The sequence below is a fragment of the Notamacropus eugenii genome, chromosome 4 (genome assembly GCF_028372415.1).
Source record: "Notamacropus eugenii isolate mMacEug1 chromosome 4, mMacEug1.pri_v2, whole genome shotgun sequence".
NCBI lineage: Eukaryota > Metazoa > Chordata > Mammalia > Diprotodontia > Macropodidae > Notamacropus > Notamacropus eugenii.
The window spans coordinates 110,456,339-110,464,419 of NC_092875.1; positions in this window are offsets into that span (position 1 = coordinate 110,456,339).

Below are 8,081 nucleotides of genomic sequence, written 5' to 3' on the forward strand. Positions count from 1 at the left end.
GCAACCTTGTAGCACCAATGGAATAGTCACAGTGCCTGTGGCAACCATGAATATCCCAGTGCACTTCCAAATGGTGAAATACAACAGACTCTCCACATGGAAGATAGAACCAAAATATTTATTCAGATGCCAGAAAGCCAAATCCATCATAGCAACAAAGAAATATATACACAATAACAACGCACAAGGCAACACCATCCCAAGCCTTCCCCCTACTAGGTTTCCCACAAACCACTTCCCTTAAACAAAATCACAAATAAGCTCTCTCATTCATGCTAGCCAGCTGCCTGCTTTTCTCTCTCTCCCTTAGTTCTGACTGCACTGACCAAATTTTCTCTCAGTTCTGCTCTAGCTCTGCCTCTTCCTGTTCCACCCTTCATGACTCACCCATTCAGCAAGCTCCTTCCACCAGACTCATGTGACTCAGGCTTCCATGTGACCCAGGCAGGTCATATGGGCCTATTAATGAATGGGAAAGATCTTCCCATTTAAATTACAATTACAAGCCTTCAACACTACTGATCAAATTCTTCTCCTTTGTACTCTCTTTTCTCTAGGTTTTTTGAGGTACTACCCTCTTCTGGTTTTTCTCCTACCTATTTGACTGCTTCTTCTTTGACTCTTTTATTGGGTCCCCCTCCCGATGCCTCCTCCTAGTTATACCCTCTAACCATAAGTGTCCCTCAGGGTTCTGTATTGAGCCTTCTTCTCTTTTCCCTCTATACTATTTCACTGGCTAATGTCATTTACTCCCAAGGATTCCATCTCAGGTCCTCTGACTCCAAATCCAAAACTCTTTTCATTCTTAACAGTGTTAACATTATTATTCTTAAATAAGTCATTAAAAACAAGATACCACCTATCTGACCAACTAAACATAAACAAGTTGATATTAAGAAATCTGGACTGATAAACAAACAGTTCAGCAGTCCCATAAAGATAAAGTCAGATTCATGTTCTTGTGCTATTACATGAAAAGTCCTTGTCAGACCACATCTGAGGTAGGATTTTTAGTTCTGGCTTCAATTTTTTCAAAGAGATATCAACAAAATAGAGAATAATAAGTTATAGAGCCTAGAAATTATGTGGTCATATGAAAAACATGGAGAGAGTTAGCCTAAAACCTACAAGGTTAAGGTGAGATATGATGCTTTCAAGATAGGATCAGACTTTCCTGAACCCCTCCCCCCCACAAGCTGATGGTGTCTTGTCCATCCCCCCTCATGTTCTTTGTACTTGAGTATGTATGTATGTATTTGTACATATATGTACATGCACACATATATAGTCACACATGCAAATATATATATATGTAATAACAATAGCTAACTAGCATTTATATAGCACTTTAGCATTTATAAAACACTGTAGTGGATAGAATGCTAGACTGGAAGACTCATCTTCCTGAGTTCAAATGTGGCTTCAGACACTTACCACTTATGTGACCCTGGACAAGTCACTTAGCCCTGTTTGTCTCAGTTTCCTCAACTTTAAAATTAGCTAGAAAAGAAAATAGCAAACTATTGCAGTAACTTTGCCAGGAAAACCCTAAACAGGGTCATGAAGAGTTGAACACAACTGAAAAATGACTGAACAGCAATAACAGCTACTTGCTCAATTCCCACATTTTGAACAGCTAAGTGGTACAATGGGTAGAGAGTCAAGGAGATTCACCTTCCTGAGGTCAAATCTGGCCTCAGATACTTACTAGCTATGTGATTTGGGCAAGTCACTGAACCCTGTTTGCCTTAGTTCTTCATCTGTAAAATAAGCAGGGGAAAGAAACTGCAAACCATTCCAGTATCTTTGCAAAAAAAAAAAAATCCAAAATGAGGTCATGAAGAATTGGGCATGACTGAAATGATGTAACCATAATCATACCTATTCTGATCTCACTTTATCCTCATAACAACTCTGTGAGGTAGGTATAATCATTATTATTTTAGTGAGAAGAATCTGCCCCACAGCAAGTGCACAGGGCATGAACTGTGGCACGTGTGCCAATATTGTGAATTCATCCCCCAGAGCTCCAAACTAAGCCAACAGTATGAGGTAAGCTAGAGATGCTTGAGGATCCAGCCTCAGGACCAAGCTTTCAGCACTGGGCTATGATGGTGGATCTAGTCCCCAGGATTCTGAAAAGAAATGTACCAGCAGTATCATCTTCCTTGAGAGCTGATCATGGACTCATACTTTGATCTACATTAATGTTAGGTGAACAGCATAGTAACTCTGATCTTGGTGGGCCTTCTAGTTTGTTACCAAGGTTGGGGCTGACTACTGTCTCTTAGAACGTCTCCAAGGAGAAAGTTTCCAATTGAGTTGCCCAAACACAAACTGGTGCCTGGTGTCTTGAAATCTCAGGAAGACAGCAAACAGACTTTGCCTTTGATCTGACCATATAGATCCCACTGAAAGTTTTTAGATCCTCAGTTTAAGCCAATTCTATGATATTTGAAGGTCATAAACGTTCAATGCCTGAAGAACATAGCATCAGGACCCCAAACAAGAAAGTTCAAGGCCATGACAGCTCCATCTGAAGTGTGCAGAGCTGTGTCTAACACAAAATCCAATTGTAAAAATTAAGGCAAGCATAATAAGTAAAAGGCACAGGAGAGAGATATGTTATGATGCTAGTGATGCCGAAGATACAAACTTGGAAGAAAAAATAGCTCTCAAATACTTACAGTAAAAATCCCAAAGAAAAGTAGATTTTGTCTATAAGAATATTTAGAATTTCTAGAAGAAATGATGTAAGAGTTTTAATAAAGTATTAAAAACATGAAAAACAGAATTACATGTCTGATTTAGGGGAAAACCTAAGGCTAAGGAACAATAATCTATAATGAAAGTCAGGATTGAGAGTTCCCACACCAATCAAAATTCATAGATAGGATGAGACTGATGCCTCAAAAAACTCTGAGTTCTTTTAGAGTTCTACCTCTGGATTGTTATGGGATATTATAGGAATAAAGGAGGTTATCTTGATTCAACAATGGTAAGCCTTGGAAAGTTTTACAGGTGTCTGGGAGCAGAGTATAGAGAATGGGGAAGGGTCTGGAGACACAACTGAAAACTGGGTACTATGGAAGGAAGTATGTGTGTCTCTTGAAAACTGGATCCAGCAAAATACAACATCCTTGGGTAGAATAACAGTGATATTATTTTAAGACAACTTTGAGTGAATAGTCATTTTGACCATTATAAGTACCCAAATTATCTGCAAAGGACCTATGAAGGCAGACTATATCTATATTCAGAGAAAGAATGGGTAAATAGATGTATAGAGTGATTTTAAATACATATATAATATGTGTATACATACATACACACGCATATTTCTGTCTAATGGTAGCCATGTCTAGAAATGGGGAAGGGAAAAAAAGGAAAAAATAAATTTACATAATAACTTGGTTATATATCTAAAAGGAATAGGAAGTTGTACATAATAGATTTGCAGTTTCATGTGCAATTACCTTTTTATTATAATATATCATATGATTTTACTATACCATATTTTATTACACTATATTATATAATGCCATATTTATTATACTATACTATCTTATTATATACTTGTTTTATTCCATAAATTAAAAATAATTATTTTGTTTTTGCTTTTGAACTTGTAGTGCCTAATACGGTGACTTTCATGTAGATGGTATTTGTTGAATTGGAGTGAATTGAACCGAATTAGTCAGGGTAGAAAGAACATAGAGATGTATGTCACAAAGCCTTCTGATTAAAAATGAGCTAGAGTTTAGGAAATATTGTTGGGAGTTCAATATCCTTAAGTATGGCTACAGAATTCTGATGAAATGATCTGTTAACCTTTAAAGCCCTCCTTTAACCCTTGTCATGAGATCCCTGGTCATTCACAATCTTTCCCCTTGCACTTATTATAGCACTTTGTTTTGAACCTGTCTAATGGACTGCTGTGATATTTTGTCCTACAAAAGCAGATTACAGAATTTCAGAACTGGAAGGGAGCACAGTGGTGAAATATGACAATTTCTACCTGGAAAGAATCCCCAACTATGACAAGCTCAAGAAGGGGTTATCCAATATTTTTCTTGAAGAGTTCCCATGAAGTAGGACCTGCTTCCTACTGAGGCTGTCTATTAACTCCTGAATAGCTCTAATGGTTAGGAAGCTTCCCCTTACATCAAGCCTAATATGGTTTCTTGGCAACTTCTACCCATTGTCCTAGTTCACTCCTCCAAGACCAATGGAACACAAGTCTAATCCTTCTTCCACATGGTAGTCACAAAAGCATTTATTAAGTGACTGCTATATGCCAGATACTATGATAAGTGCTGGGGATACAAAGAAAGGCTACAAGTTAGCCCTGACTCTTAAGGAACTCACAGTCTAGTGGGGAGAAAACCTGTATGCAACTATATGCAAACAAGACACATATGGAATAAACTGGAGATTATAAACAGAGGGAAGGCAGTAACTTTAAGGGAGGACCAGGAAAGGTTTCCTACAGAATGTGAGAATTTATCTGGGACTTGAAGGAACTCAGAGCAGACAGGAGGTAGAGATGAAAAGGTAAAAGATTCAAGGGATACGCGATAAACATTCATGGAATCAGGAGATGGAATGTCTTGTTGAGGAAAAGCAGGGAGGCAAGGGTTACTGGATCATAGAATTTGTAAAAATGATCATCATATCTCCCCCAAGCTTTCTCTTCAGTGGGTTAAACATCCCTCCTTTTACTGATTCTCATATGGAGTGAACTCTTATTGCATTTGGCTTACGGAGGGAATAAGATGCACACTCAATTTGGTATGAAAATCTGTCTTACACTACAGGAAAGTAGGAGGGAAGAGGATAAGCAGGGGGTGGGGGCTGGTAGAAGGGAGGGCAAATGGGAGGAGGGAGTAATAGAAGTAAACACTTTTGAGGAGGGATAAGGTCAAAAGGGGGAATAGAGTAAATGTAGGCAGGATAGAATAGAGGGAAATATGGATAGTCTTTCACAGCATGACTGTTATGGGAGTGTTTTGCATAACTATACATGTATAATCTATATGGAATTGGTTGTCTTCTCAGTGGGGATGGGGAGGGAGGGAAGAAGGCCAAGAAGTTGGAATTCAAAGTTTTAAAAATGAATGTTAAGAATTGTTTTTACATGCAACTGGGAAATAAGATATATAGACAATGGGGTATAGAAATCTATTTTGCCCTACAAGAAAATAGAGGGGATGTGGATAAAAGAAGGGGGGGGGGGTATTATAGAAGGGAGGCAGATTGGGGGAAGGGGTAATCAGAATGAGTGCACTTTGGGTGTGGGTAGACAGAAGAGATGGGGAGAAAATTTGGAACTACAAGTCTTGTGGAAGTGAATATTGAAAACTAAAAATATTTAAAATGAAAAAAAGATAATAGTATTAATGCTTCTTTCAACAGGGTGCTATGAAGTTCATAAGGTATCTCAAGATCACATTAGCAATTTTTTGACTTATATATCACACATGATGTACTGGAAAGAGAATTAGCTCTGGACAGTCTTGGGTTCAAATTCCACTTCTAATATTTCTAATGTTTATTACCTAGTTAATTTAGGACAAGTTTATGTGATGCAATGGATAGACATCTGGGCCAGGACTCAGGAAGACCTGAGTTCAATTTTTTCTTCAGATACTTACTATTTAGGTGTCATTTAACTTCTGTTTCTCTCAGTTTCCTCATGTATAAAAGGAGGGTAATAATAGCACCTACCTCAAAGGATTATTGAGGAACAAAAGAGATAATAATTGTAAAATACTTAGCAGAGTACCTGGCACATAGTAAGCTATATAAATGTTAACAAAAAACAAATTATCCTCTCCAGGGTTCAATTTCCTCTTCTGTAAAATGTGGGACAATGAACTAAATGGCCCCTGAGGTCCCTTGTATTTCCTAAACTTTGAAATTATGAAACATCTTGAGCTTTAAGTCCACTAAAATCCTCACCAATTCTTTCAGACAACTTGCTGTCTCATAAATTTCTCTCTTATCTCGTACTTGTGAAAGCAATTTTCGAATTCAGATTCATGATTTTATATTAATGCATATACAATTTCATTTTATTCAGAACATTTTTTTGTCCTATCAAAATTGATCCCATTCTAACTGTCATCCAATATGTTAGCTATCCCTGTGTCATCTGCAAATTTGATAAGCATGGCATCTGTGCCTTTATAGGAATCATCATATGAATTTTAAGTGACACAGAGCCAAACAAATCTTTGGAGCACACCACAGAAAAATATAAATCCCTCATGGGGATTGATTATTTCATGCATGTCGGTGTACTCTTCACTGCCACCGATAGCAGCAACTGTGGCTGACTGAGGAAGATGAAGAGCCATGACTAGTTTCCCTGTCTGCCATTTTCAAGGATCCATCAATTGTGTTAGAAACAAAATAGAGTCCAAGGGAATCAAACTCAGTAATAGCTATTTATTTGCTGCATAAGTTGCCTTCTTATTGACTTCTCATTTCACTCTTGGACCCATATTTAGCTTAAGTCAGTCTCAGTAGTTGTTATTACAATGTCTTCTATACCTAAAAATATTTTTTTTTGTCTTTGTGTATTTGATGTCAAATGATTTTAGTTATTTGTTTCTGGTCACCTAGAATGGCCAAGAAGAACTTAGCTTATCACTTTATATTTTGAGACTGAATTCCCATGAATGTTGGACAGGGTCTCCACCTAGGAGGTACCTCCTACAGTCAGAGGTATTGAGGCAGGAGGGGAGGCAGCTGATTAAACATCCAGCAATAATGACCACTCATGAAACCTTCCTTCAAGTTAATACGCTAGATTTGCATCTGCATGCAGTTCTATCACCTGTATCTAACCATAGAGGGAAGAAATAGTCCACTCATATTAAATTGGTGAGAAATTTGACAGCTCACCAGATTTCTTTCATTCTTAAGACCTCTTTCAGTCAGCTGTTAGCAAGTAGTAATATGAACATGGATAAGTGACTGTGATTAGGTTAATGGTCTGAGTAATGACACTCAATTGTCTAAGGACACTATGATTATGCTCTGACACCGAAAATTGTCTCCAGGGTTCCCAATCTACAAGCTGCGGAGCATTTGATCCCTGGCACAAATGAAATGGAATCTATTATTGAGAGGCCAAGCTGTTCTTTCTTCTTGGTACATCATTCCCAATAATCGGGAGGGTAAAACACAAACTGACAATTTTGTTGATGATCAACAAGGCAGCAATATTAGATTGTTCTGTCTTAGCTATGTGGCACTACTTTTCATCAAAAACTTTGCAGTCACTAAATCAAAGACTGCAGAGTAATTTTAGGTGAGAAGTGATATGGTCCAATAACACTGAACAACAATGATACTGTGATGATGGTGATGATGATAAACATTCCTGTAACGAAGAGGTTGGAGGAAGAAGATCATTTCTGTCATGTGAGACAGCCAATGAAAGGACATGGTTTCAAGAGATTGAATGTTGTATGTGAGGGACAGCAGGAAGACCTATGTCACCGAACCATTAGAAGACTAGGACAGTGGGAAGGGAACAGATTATGAAGGGCTTTAAATGATAGACAGAGGATTTTATATTTGTCCTTGGAGTTAAAAAGCAGTCACTGAAATTTATTGAATGTGTGTGTTAACTCGCACTTTGGAAAATCACTTTGACAGTGGAGTGGAGAATGAGTTGGAGTAGAGAGAGACTTGAGAGAAGATTAACTGAAAGGTTTATTGTTGTAAGAGCAAGAAAAGAAGGATTTTCTGCTGTTTTTCTGAATAGAGTTTTAGCCAATCAAATCCCTTTGAGTCTTACCCTTCATTGAATCAAGATCCTTTGGTTGGATCAAGAGCCTTTGATTGGAAACAGTGTGTGTGTATATATATATGTGCATATATATGTGTGTGTATAAATATATGTATATGCACATGTATGTATATACACATATATACACACATACATATATGTGTGTGGATGCATGTATATACATGTGTGTATATTACATATATACACACATATATATGTATATGTATGGTGCATTATTTTCTGCTACCTCTTAAGGATGTGTCATGCTAGGGAAAACCCT